The 13,684-nt window shown below is 45.0% G+C and overlaps 1 long non-coding RNA gene across 1 annotated transcript in view; it reads right to left on the bottom strand.

Annotated features, from left to right (window-relative positions):
- Positions 1-11,049, bottom strand: part of LOC138754546 (uncharacterized) — a 28,133-nt gene extending 17,084 nt beyond the window's left edge. The window contains exon 1 of the long non-coding RNA XR_011351817.1: positions 10,642-11,049. This is a non-coding gene — a long non-coding RNA (uncharacterized lncRNA). The remainder of the gene's footprint in view (positions 1-10,641) is intronic.
- Positions 11,050-13,684: the final 2,635 nt, after the last annotated feature.

Below are 13,684 nucleotides of genomic sequence, written 5' to 3'. Positions count from 1 at the left end.
TTTAATGTTACTGTTGTCCCCACCTCTACCATTTCCTCTGGCACCCACCATTGTCCAATGTGAAGAAGATACCCCTCAGACTCTTTTTAGATCTTTCCCCTCTTACCTTAATTCTATCTCCTCTAGTTTTAGATTCCCCTACCAAGGGAAAAAGACCATGATTATTTACTTTGCTTATGCCATTCATAACTTTATAAACCTCAGTGAGGTTCCTCTTACCCTACACTTTAGGGAGAAAAGTCCTCGCCTCTCCTTATAATTGAAGCCAACTAGTCCCAGTAACATCCTCGTCAATCTCTGATACCCTCTTTCACAAGAACCTAAATAGGAGCATCTGGCCTGCTCTGCCATTCAATAAGATCATGGTTGATCTTACCATGGATTCAACTCCGCCTACTGGCCTATTCACAAGCTGCAGAAGGGAAACTTCATGTCCGCAAAGGAAGGCACGTGGAAGAGTTTGTCATTGTTGATTGGGAAGGTATCATTGGATGCTCCAATTCCCTTCCATTGGCTGTTTCAAGAAATTTGGACAGCAGTTAGAGCAAAACTATTATTAGTGCAAGCTGTAGTGACACATTGACCAAGTGGAGCATGAGATTGAAGTGGAACTTTAATCAACCAAAAAAAACATAACCCAGCCTTGCCTCTAGCCGGGAAGGTCAGAAGTATTCAATAGGTGATTGTCTCACCTTTATACATCTAAAATCTGAAAAGCTCCAAAATCTGGCAAATGGGGAGAGAAACGGCAGCGCGAGTTGGGCCGGCTGGGGGGGGGAAGACTGGCAACTCAAGTCGGGTGGGCGAGGGGGGAGACTGGCAGCATGAGTTGGGCGGGCGAGAGACCAGTAGAGTGAGTCGGGAGGCCAGGAGACCGGCAGCGCGAGTTGGGTGGGCGAGAGACCGGTAGAGCGAGTTGGGAGACTGGCAGCGTGAGTCAGGCGGGCGAGAGACCAGTAGAGCGAGTCAGGAGACCGGCAGCGTGAGTCAAGCGGGCGAGAGACCAGTAGAGCGAGTCAGGAGACCGGCAGCGTGAATCAGGCGGGTGAGAGACCAGCAGCACGAGTTGGGTGGGCGAGGGGGATTGGGGGGGGGGGGACAGCAGGGCGACTGGAAGGGGGTGAGGGTGGATACAGCAGCACAATAAGGGTGGGCTTAAATCTGGCTTTCTGAAATCCGGAAAAATCTGAAATTCGTATAAAGAATCGTGCACCTGTATAGTGAGTGGCCACAGATGAAATGGCAGGTAGCCATCTCATCACACAAGCGACCTTGGTTTGATCCCAGCATTGCCTGTCAGGAGTTTCTACATTCCCCACATGATCACACAGATTCCTCTCATCCTCCAAAAAATGTACAGATTTGAAGGTTAATTGGTTATATGGGTGGCCCGAACCAGTGGTCTGGAAGGGGCCATTACTGTGCTCTAAACTTTTAAAAACTGGATTTGTTTTCAGCATTTGAATGTTCCATGAGCACAAAACTGGGAAGAATACTGGAGGCAGTTGCCAGAACTGGAACAGTCTCCCACTGAAATACCTCTTCAAACCATCGGAAGTGATCATTTTAATTTAGAGATACAGCACAGTAACAGGCCCTTCCAGCCTACACGCTCATGCTGCCCAATTACACCCATGTGGCCAATTAACCTCCCAACTCCATACATCTTTGGAACTTGAGAGGAAACCCATGTGGCAGGGGAGAACCTACAAACCCCTTGCAGTCAGCAGCGATTCAAACCCGGGTCACTGCCCCTGTAATAACCTTCCAGGTGTTAACTGTGCCACACGATACTCTTTCTCTTCCACTGTTGCAGCCTGACCTGCTAAGTATTTCCAGTATTTTCTGTTTTTATCCCATTGAGATGTCAGTGACCTCTGCAGAGGAGAAGAAATCTTTCTGAAGGACAGTTAGTATCTAAAATTATTTAAACATGGAACTAAAAACATATTTTAGCCAATGCATTTCTCTTTCTCGGCAGCAGGTGGCACCCTTGCACCATATATCAGTTTGAGGGATTGTTCTAATCTATCATTACATAGAAGTGCATACTATTACAAATTCATCTGGTCATTTTCTTTTTTTTGCCAGTTCCTTCTGTCTGACGTTGTCAAAGCTGTGTCTCGTCACTTCGTTTCCCTTCAGACCTGCATCTGCTATTAAGATGCAATTAACATCACATTGTGAACTTTGATGGCGAGGTCTCTTGTTCCTCTTTCGAATCCAGTGAGCAATTGAGCCACAAGAACTGGAAATGTACCAGAGAAGCCAACAACACAACAGAAAGCCATTTAGCTCCACTCTTCAGTAGTCCCTCTCCCAGTGTAGGTGAGATGAGCACTGGTTCCAGTGTCTCCCTATTTGAATATCACTAACACATCTCTCTGATCTCACTGTGACATCTCACTGATCTACCCAAGTAATTTATCCATGATAGTCTCAAGCAGTCAATTCATCACCCTGACTCTTGATCTAGACCAGTGGTTCTCCACTTTTTTTTCCCACTCACATACCACCTGAAGTAATCCCTATGCCATAAGTGCTCTGTGATTAGTAAGGGATTGCTTCAGGTGGGAAGGGAAGGTTGAGAATCCCTCTCTTCAATCCACGTTACTGAAATATTTTGCTTGAGAAAAATTGTCATTGGCTCATTTCCTTTGGAGTTAAGAAACCGTGCACATAATGAGTCTTTTTTTGAGGTTCGATTAAAACAGTGGTTTTCAATTTTTTTTCCACTGACATACCACTTTAAGCAATCCCTGACTAATCACAGAGCACCTATTGGCATAGGGAATACTTAAAGTGGGATGTGAGTGGAAAGAAAAAGGTTGAGAACCACTGCTAGATTCTCCGACCTCTTCCCTTCCAATCTCTCTCAATCAGATTACCACCCATTGTATTCCCCAATGGGTATGGGCCAATTCCCCATCCCAAGAAATGATCGAGGAAATTTGGATTGCATTGCCTCCCAAGACAAGTAGTCTCTCCTTACGTTGGAACCCCAAATAACACTGGAAAACATTTTTTTTCCAAAAGGTTTGCTTCTTGAAAAAAATAGGGGATTATGATAGGCAACTTCCAGATGAACACAAAGATAATTTCAGATTTGCTGTATCCCGTAGGAATTTAGAGAAACATTAACTTTTACTGAATTTAGCATGTTTAATTGCATAATGATGCTGACACATTGCGTTAGTTTAATTGACCTAAAAATGTTTTGCCGCTGATTTTCGTACTCAGCATCTGATCCCAAGTATGCGTACTTAGCCCACTGCTCTACTCATTATAGACCCACAACTATGTGGCCAGGCACAATTCCAATGCCATCTTCAAGTTTGCCGATGACACCACAGTTGTCGGCAGAATCACAAACGACAATAAGGAAGAGTACAGGAGGGAGATAGATCAGCTCGTGTAATTACAACAACCTTGTGCTCAATGTCAGCGAGATGATTGTGGACTTCAGGAGGAAGTCAGGGGAGCATGACACAGTCCTCATTGAGGGCTCAGTCGTGGAGAGGGTCAAGAACTTCAAATTCCTGGGTGTTAACATCTTCAAGGATCTGTCCTGGAGCCTCCATGGCTATACTTTGTGAGGTGCCTGAAGTGGTTCAGTATGTCACCGAAGTCTCTCAAACTTCTACAGGTGCACCGTGGAGAGCCTTCTGGCTGGTTGCATCACTGGCACCAACTCTCAGGAGAAGAATAAACCCCAGAGGGTTGTTCACTCAGCCTGCAACTTCACTCCATAGATAACATCTACATGAGATGGTGTCTTAAAAAAGCAGCCTCTCTCCTCAAAGACCCCCACCACCCAGGCCATGCCCTCTTCTCTTTGCTACCATTGGGGGGGAGAAAGGTACAGCCTGAAGATGAGCCCTCAATGGCTAAAGGAAAGATTCTTCCCTTCAACCATCAGATTCCCGAGTGAACGATGAACCACTGACACTGCCTCACTTTGACTTTTCCCAATAACATGTTGCAACTTTATGGTTTTTTAGGCTTGAATTCGACTTTATAAACAACAGGAAATCATCAAAGATGCGTAATATCTAAAAAGAACTGTATGTGATTGGAGAATTTTAAGATGATTTTCGTGATCAGCAGGCAAAATACATGAAGATTTTGTTTCCTTAACACTTTTGTTGTCCAGCTTCTCAACATTACTAATCAATGAATGAGAGCAACTTGGCCATGGTGAAAGAGAGTATTCCCACATCCCAGTGAGAAAGTGAATGACTGAAGGAAAAGAGAAATTTCAGAGGAAAAATGTGGGAAAGGAAAAAAAGAGAGAATGGAAACTTCTAACCCTGGGATATTTTTACTGTGGCCTCCCTTCACAAAAATTATATGGTATCTTTGAAGCTTAACAACTGGGAGAAAACGTCCAGAAAGATCTAACCCTGTGCTTGGAATTTAGTTTTAGGTCATTAATCTCCTTCTGTTATCAATGATACACTCAACTGTTTGAAGGTTCCTGCCAAACAGGGAACGGGTGCAGGATTTTAATAGGCTGACCCATGAATAAGTCACTGATAAAAGATCGAGTGTCATTGCCAAGTGCAACAGTTGCAAGAAAACATCTCTCTGAAGTGATGGCTTGAAACAAAAAAATAGAACCCTTCAGAAAAGAGTGGAAAATCCATCGTCAGATTTCTCAGAGCCCAACCCATTCGACGTGCAAACACCCCTTTTCTCTCCCGTGTATTTTGACCATCTGCGTTTTCTCAACATGACCATGACACTTAAACGTTGCAGACAATTAATAGATATGTTTGCACTTTAGGTTGCTTTACTTGCAGGTAATTCCATTTTGGATTGCATTTAACTTGTGAGAACCATGCTGGAATCAATACCTATCGACACTGGGTTGACAAACAAAAGGGGAAAATTTGGCAGATGAAAACAAAAAAAAAAAGCATAAACAATATATTTTTAAAATAAAATTTAAGAAACTAGTGGAAGTTGCAAGCTCTTGAGGATTTGGCTAGATTGAAGTTATGCCCTGGCCTTAGTTGATCCATGTGCTTGTTCTTTATAAATCTCAGAGCTGATAAACACAGGTTGGTGGTTGTAAAAGGCAGAAGAATAGGGAGAGGTTATTTTTTGCCACGCATGGGAAATTTTCCTTCTGGAGTTGAGAATTCTGTACTTGCTTTTGTTTCCAATCATTTTTATCTCCCACCAGTTTGCTAACGTCAAGGCTTCTAGGTTGAGCAGAGTTTCACAAGACCCTTTCTCTCTGCCATCTCTCGTAGGAAACGGGAAAATTTGCAGGGCAACCTGACCCCCGGGAGCCTTTCACGCTGCATCATTATTTGCAGGTAATTCTGCAACTCGGGATTTTAAAGTTGGGGGGGGGGTCCCATTTCCAGCAGTGAGAATGCGAGAGAAGGTTGTGCTTTCACACCACCAGAAAGGCGTTGGTGAGTTAACTCAGCCAAGCTCTGACACTTGCTCCCTCCATGTATCAGAACCCGGTTGAAATCTACTCGCCCTGCCCGTAGAGGCATGCGATTTGGCAGGTTCACTCAGATGTAATCGGCTGTGTGAAAGGGGCTGTAGATCATAAGATTTAGGAGGAGAAGTAAACCATTCAGCCCATTCAATCTGCTCCATCATTCCATCGCGAGCTGATCCATTCACCCTCCTTAGCCCCACTCCCCTGCCTTCTCCCCATAACTGAATAGTCAAGGTATCGATATCAATCTCTGCCTTAAATACACCCATTGACATGGCCTCCACAGCTGCTCCTGGCAGCAAATTCCCAAGGTTCACTATTCTCTGGAAGAAGCAACCCTTTGCATCTCTGTTTTAAATGGCCACCCTTCAAACTTGAAGTTGTGCCCTCGTAAACTTTACTCCCCTACCATGGGAAACATTTCCACATCTACTCTGTTCCACATTCGAAATGCTTCTATGAGCCCCCCACTCCCATCATTCTTCTGAACTCCGAGCATGGAAGCAGGCCCTTCGACCCAACTTGGCCATGCCAACCAAGATGTCTATCTGTGCTAATCCTATCTGCCTGTCTTTGCTCCATATCCCTCTAAACTTCTACCAATGTGCCTGTCAAAATCTTTTTCAAACAGTGTCATTGTACCTGTCTCAACCAATTTCTCCGAAAGCTCATTCCATATACCCTCCACTCCAGTGAAAAATTTGTCTCACATCGTAGTCCCTGTAATCCGTTCCCATATCACAATAAACCTATGCCCTCTAGCTTTAGACTCCCCTACCATGAAAAAAAAATCCTAACAATACCGTATCTATATACCTTTGATGTTTCTATAAACCTCTTTTACTCCAGAGAAAAGTAATTTGGACTACCTAATAACTCCTTATAATTCAAGCCATCCAGTTCAGGCAACATCCCTGTGAATCTTTTCTGAAACCTCTCTATCTTAAACCCCATCCTTCATCTCGATATGTAACCAGGACTCTACCCAATACTGTAAGTATGGTCAAGCCAACAGTTTGTCCACATACCAATGCCTGTCCAATGAAGACAGGCATGTCATATGTCTTCTTCACCATCCTGTAAACCAATGGTACCACTTTTAGGAAATTATGTACTTGGGTCCATTGGGTTGTTAAAACCAAGTTGCTGACAGCAGTGGAAACCTTATCCATTGAATCATGTCCATTGTTTTCTAATAATTCCAACAATTCTCATACATTCTCGATAATAAGGCTTTGTCCTTTTTTTAAGATTACCAGAGGGTGCAGACAACATGCTACATGCTCCCAGAACCTGCCTGAACTGTCTAGATTTGTCCTAAGTCCTTGAAAGGGGTCTCAGTCTTTCCAGTTAAACTTTCTGAATCCACTGAAGAAGCAAATTTTGATGAAGATCTTGTCATGTGTTTGAGTCATACAGATATAGGGACACCTCTTATTTCACCGCAGAACACTAAAATATTCCTAATGAAATGCCATTCCCTTTCATGAGACCAATCTTCCAATAGCAGACTCAGAGTGTCCGGGCTGTTCTAACTGATCTGTGATTTACATTTCCCATTCAAGTGTGTCCGATGACAACCAAATGAATTTCACTTGGCCAACTGCAATTCGCCTCCCACTACAGACACTCCACTGGAGGTGCAATATCACTAGCTCTCCACTCAGCTCTGAATCACCTAGACAGCAATAACACGTGCATCAGGCTACTCTTCAATGACCGTAGCTCTGCTTTCAACACCAGTGCTGGGCAACAAGCTCCAAATCTTGGGCCTCTGTACCTCCCCACTCTACAACTGGATCGTTGACTTCATCATCAGAAGATCACAGTCGGGTCAAATCGGAAACAACGTCCCCTCCTCACTGATCGAAATCTAGTTGCTCTGCACCCATGACTGGGTGGCTAGACACAATTCAAATGCCATCTATAATTTGCCGATGACATTACGGTTGTTGGCAGAATCACAGACGGCAATGAAAAAGTGTAGAGGAGGGAGATAGATCAGCTGGTTGAGTGGTGTCACAACAACCACCTTGAAAACGTTGTTGATTGTGGTCTTTAGGAAGGGGAAATAAGGAGAAAACGAACCAGCCCTCATCGAGGGGTAAGCTGCAGAAAGGAATAAAAACTTCAAATTCCTGGGTATTAACATCTCTGAAGATCTATCCTGGGACCTCCACATTGATGCAATTACAAAGAGGGTTTGCCAGTGTCCAGTCTTTGAGTGGAGTATAAGGTACGTCACCAAAGACTTGCAAATTTCTACATGGTTGCATCGCTGTCTGGTACGGAGGTACCAATGAAGAGGAGTGGGAAAAAAAAACACAGGGAGTGCCATCATGGGAATCAGTCTTCGAGCAGCTTCTATCCTTAAGAACCCTCATCAACTCAAACCCTGCCCCCTTCACAAAGCTATCATCAGGAAGGAGGTACAGGAGTCTGAAGATGAACACCCAACAGCACAGGGACAGCTTAGTCCCCTCTGCCATCAGATTTCTGATGGACAGTGAACCACAGACATTACCTCACTTATTTATTTATTCAATGTAGTTTATAACAATATTTGCTTCTGCCAAAAAAACAAATTTTGTGAAATGATTGTGACACCAAATTCTGATTCATGCCCAATCCTGGTGGACATGACGTTGTATTATACAGACTAGCAACAATAGAAATTCACCAAGACAATTATGTTTTTAAAACTTTTTCATTAAATATATACTAATAATATTATATTTTACTTAAATCTAAACTTAACCTCAACTATTCGCAAATGTATATGTGTGTGGATTACAGTTTAGGCACAATTCTGAATAGTCATTTCAAAGTTCAGTCTTAGAAATCCTGTGATGAACCTCAGAATCTTTCAACCAGTGGTTCTCAACCTTTTTCTTTTCACCCACATACCACTTTAAGTAATCCCTTACGAAATCACAGAGCACCAAATGGCTTAGGGAATACTTAAGGTGGTATGTGAGTGGAAAGAAAAATGGGCTTTAGTTGCCCATTCAGAGCCAGCTCTTCAGCGCTTGATGTCCTGCTTTGCGGAAACTGCCAAAATGTTTGGCCTGGAAGTCAGCCTGAAGAAAACTGAGGTCCTCCATCAGCCAGCTCCCCACCATGACTACCAGCCCCCCCACATCTCCATCGGGCACACAAAACTCAAAACGGTCAACCAGTTTACCTATCTCAGCTGCACCATTTCATCAGATGCAAGGATCGACAATGAGATAGACAACAGACTCGCCAAGGCAAATAGCGCCTTTGGAAGACTACACAAAAGAGTCTGGAAAAACAACCAACTGAAAAACCTCACAAAGATAAGCGTATACAGAGCCGTTGTCATACCCACACTCCTGTTCGGCTCCGAATCATGGGTCCTCTACCGGCACCACCTACGGCTCCTAGAACGCTTCCACCAGCGTTGTCTCCACTCCATCCTCAACATCCATTGGAGCGCTTTCATCCCTAACGTCGAAGTACTCGAGATGGCAGAGGTCGACAGCATCGAGTCCACGCTGCTGAAGATCCAGCTGCGCTGGATGGGTCACGTCTCCAGATGGAGGACCATTGCCTTCCCAAGATCGTGTTATATGGCGAGCTCTCCACTGGCCACCGTGACAGAGGTGCACCAAAGAAAAGGTACAAGGACTGCCTAAAGAAATCTCTTGGTGCCTGCCACATTGACCACCGCCAGTGGGCTGATAACGTCTCAAACCGTGCATCTTGGCGCCTCACAGTTTGGCGGGCAGCAACCTCCTTTGAAGAAGACCGCAGAGCCCACCTCACTGACAAAAGGCAAAGGAGGAAAAACCCAACACCCAACCCCAACCAACCAATTTTCCACTGCAACCGCTGCAACCGTGTCTGCCTGTCCCGCATCGGACTTGTCAGCCACAAACGAGCCTGCAGCTGACGTGGACTTTTTACCCCCTCCATAAATCTTCGTCCGCGAAGCCAAGCCAAAGAAAAAGAATCTGAGTGGAAAGAAAAAGGTTGAGAACCACTGCTTTAAACTGTTGTTCAGAAGTAGATGAGACACTGAGTCATCAGACTTCTCAAAACTCCTGAATCCTTATTAAGTTGCTTGCAGAGAAATGTTTTCATACGAATGATTGTCACAACTCCCCTCTTCCTTACGTTGGGTTTATGAAACTTGTGACTTCCACGATGCTTTCAGGAACCCAGGCAAGGGTTAAATGAAATGACCATTAGAATGATCATGATCCATATACAGGAATGATCCTGTTTTCTTTACCCAGATATGAATAAATCAAAATGACCATTACAATGGTCACACTGTTTTCCCCCTGACAAGGAGAAAGCAGCAGCAGTGTCCATCTCACACAAAGTTGCTTCATCTCTGTCTTTTCAGTTGACTGGGTGATGATACTCAGTGCTGTTTCTTCAAATGTTTCAATCACATGACTTGTTTGCTTAATATTGATTTCAATTTCCATTTCCCAAAAGCATGAGTCATAAACATAAAACTTCTCTTCTCACCAGATGTCTTTTGGCAAACAATCCATTGTTATAATTTTTATTTGAGAGCATTAACTCTGTTTACAGCTTGGACTGATTGCCTCTGCATCTGTACAAAATGTTATTATGCCAGTTCCAACCTCAAAATTCACTCACTAAAAAATATCAAAAGGTGGGAGAATGAACAAGTGTAGAAATGTGGACTGTAGGGAGAGATGGAGAATGGGAAGATGGGAAGGCATTGGTTGGAATTGAGAACATATTGGGGAATGGGAATGGATTCATTTGGTCCAGTCTGTGTAAATGCTCTATCAACAGTCTTAGTCATGGACTGGGCCCTTGGGACTGATCCGGAGGCAGCAAGGTGGGGCTGGTAGGCAAATGACAGAGAAGGTTCAATAAGGGAAAGGTTCTGAAACAAGAAGGTCCGGGCTAAAACAATTTCAAATCAAATGAAATAAACTTTTGATCAGGTGATCATATCATCAGACATCTAACACGATCAGGATATATGTTCAATATGTTGTGGAATATTTATGGTGTCCTGGTCCAAGTGACCTTGTAGATGCCCTCACTAATCCAAGCTAAAAGCTCAAAGGTACAAAATTGCAATTTCTGGAGGCTGAAGAGTTAACTGTGGTGTCCAGATCCCAGATGAGGTAGAAATTTAAAATGTTTCCTGAATTCTATTGACTTACCCGGTGCATCCTGCCTTAAATACAGACAGCAGCTTGTTTTCTCCCTCTGTTTATCAGGGATGAACGTGGTGAAATCAGCTTCCACTTGGTTTGCAGGCTGTGCAGTGAATTTAACAAAACGAGGATACATTGAATCCTTGACTCCATATCTTTCAAATCAAATGAATTGGCTTCTGCAGTGGAAACCTGCAACGTGTTCCTGAAGGTTGGGGAAAAAGATCTGTCAGGAAAAATGAGAGGAAAACAGGATTTGAAACAGCTGTGATGTTCTCCTGCGGTTGAAAGTTTCCTGAAATAACCCAGTCTGCCGTCTGCCAATGGCTCCAGTAATCAAAATGCTGTCCGACCTTGCTTCACATCAGTTCAGGAAGTATTTCACTAAAGGAAAATAGTAAGCTTTTAGAGGTCAAAATCAAAGTGGATAATTGTAGTTCACCGAATAGTCCACGTCATCTCTCAGCTGGTCAGTAGAAAAATACAACCCACAGGTGCCAGGTTCAAGCTGCAATAGTGAATGGATGAGAACTTCTAGTCAGAATGATGCACTCCCCTCGATTCTACCACTTGCCAGTACTTAGTGGAAAATAGAGGTGACCAATTCGCCTCCCAACCCACGTCAGGATAAAAGAGGAAGTAGACTGCGGATGGCACAGTTAGGGAAACGGTGCTAATGATCCAGGTTCGAATCGGGCGCTGTTTGTAAGGAGTTTGTATGTTTTCCCCGGATGCTCCGGTTTCCTCCCGCCCTTCAAACCGTATGGGGGGGGCGGGGTTGTAGGTTGATTGGGTGTATTTGAGCGGCACGGACTTGTGGGCGGAAGGGCCTGTAAATTCGATGCTGTGCATCTAATTTTTAAAAAATGGTAGACAAAACCCATGCCATCACAAGGTCAGTCTGCAAACTCTGCACCCAAAACCACCACTGAGAAGGGATGGGCCTTCTGCCTGAGCACCTGTACTGCCATCCCTTGGAATTCCTTAGAGATCTTTAAGAAGAATTTGTAGGGCAGAGTTTAAACCCACTCTTATTAAGGCAGCTGCATTCCAACATTCAAATTGTGTTAATACCACTGCAGTTTAAATCCTTGAATGTCGACATGAGTCTCATGTGAAGATGGCCCTGGTTGTGCAGCCAACCTTGATGAGTGTTGGCGCTCTCACCTTGGGTTCAGAAACACATTTCTCACACTAGTGTGGATCGATGTCGAAAAAGCATGTCTTCCTTCAGGGACCAATTTCAGCAAATTGATGCTCTTAACCTGAGTGAGTTTGGTACGGCCAACTTTTTTTCCACCCTGCAAGGCCTGCGTCAGCCTGTGCCCACAGGGTAGTTGTGAGATTTGATTCCAAAATGTCAAATAAAGGTCTTCGGCGTGAGACTATTGGATCTCTCGATTCTAATGATGAAAACCAAAAATAATAAAAGACTGGAAGCACTTAGCGGGTCAGGCAGCACTCATCAATAGGGAAATGTTTTGGGTTGAAGGCCTTTTTACTAGATTTCAGAGTTTTGATTTTCATCAGCTGCCCAAATATTTCCTCTTTGACCAAATGTTTCATCTGCGGCTCACTCCAAATCGTTGCTGGAGATTATCGGTCTAAAATAGGACTCTTCCATTTAAAGGTTAACAGGCCCTCTCGACCCAAGTGCCCGAGCTGCCCAATTGACAGTATGTTTTGAAGGGTGGAAGGAAACCCATGCAGACACAGGGAGAGCCATACAAACTTCTTACAGACAGCGCTAGATTAGAAACCGAGTCACTGGTGCTGTAACAGCTTTGCACTAACTACTAAACTAACCATGTCACAGTTTAGCCACAAAGTGTTGATACAATTAATAAAACTCATTTGATTGGAGTTTAGTGGTTAAGCTTTTGTAAGGAAAGCTGTTATTTTCGATGCTGTAGAGTGCACGCTACGCGAACTGTGGCCTCTGACGACAGGAGTGATGTTATCCCAGTTCCGGCCTCCGACCGGCTGGCGATCCCGCCGTTGCCTGCTGCTTCCCACCTGGTGGAAGGTCATGCAGGACGATGGCCATTGGTCCCTGCGGGGCCCTCGCGATCACTGCGTTCAGCAGCCAGTTTATGAGATGGGTTGCAACTTGGTTCGCGGGCTGTTACATCCCCCCCCCCCCACCAGAACCGGTGATCGGGGTATCCATTGCCGCTTTGGCCAGCCTACCTCTGTGTCACGAGGGCAGAGTCTCAACTGGCTGGCTAATGTCTACATGGGCCGGTTTCAAGAGGTTGAGGATGAGGTTTCCTCTTTGCCGGCAATGTCCAATACACATGTTATGCCTGACGACTTTGTATAGCTCCTTGTATGGCTATTCGAGGTGTGCCTGGTGTGCTCCCCTGTGCACAAAAAACTTTTCACAGGTGTGTAAGTCCTTGAAGATGAAAGATTTGGGCTAGCCATGCAGTGGGGGCAGTGGAGGGGCTAGGGTACCTCAGCTGTTTCTGTGCAACCTTGGGGGTTTCCGGAACCTTGGTGGCAGCCAAGAACACCCCCATTATTACCAAGGGTGAGCCATAGACCATTTCTGCTGAAGAGTCATTAAACATCTCTGAGGCCTCCCCGTCCCAGCCCAATGTCTTTATTTTTCCACACCATGAGTGTGAAAAAGGGGCGCATGATCCGAGCTGCTGCCGTTTTGAATCAACGGTAGAAGTTAATCATACCGCGAACTCTCACGGTGTGGGGTCTCTTGACCGCCGAATGGCCTCCACCTTCTCAGGCAGTGGTTTGACCCCGTACCTGTTGATCTGTGCCCCAAGAAGACAATTGTGTCCTGCCTGAACTGGCCCTTGGTAGGGTTGATGGTCAGCCCGAACTCCTGCTCACCCCCCACTCCGTCAGTTGTCCCCCCCCTCCGTCAGTTGCCCCCTCCCTCACTCCGTCAGTTGCTCCCCTTCCGTCTGTTGTCCTTCCTCCTCCAGTTGATTCCCCCCCCCCCAGCAAACTGGGGGAGGTGTGGTTGCTGCCATGACGTGCTGCACCAATTTGCAGCGACAGCTCAATGTGGGAAGGCGGGAGCAAT

Source organism: Narcine bancroftii, chromosome 2 (assembly GCF_036971445.1).
Source record: "Narcine bancroftii isolate sNarBan1 chromosome 2, sNarBan1.hap1, whole genome shotgun sequence".
Lineage (NCBI taxonomy): Eukaryota > Metazoa > Chordata > Chondrichthyes > Torpediniformes > Narcinidae > Narcine > Narcine bancroftii.
Note: the sequence above shows the minus strand (reverse complement) of the source record. Positions and strands in the feature narration are given on the sequence as shown.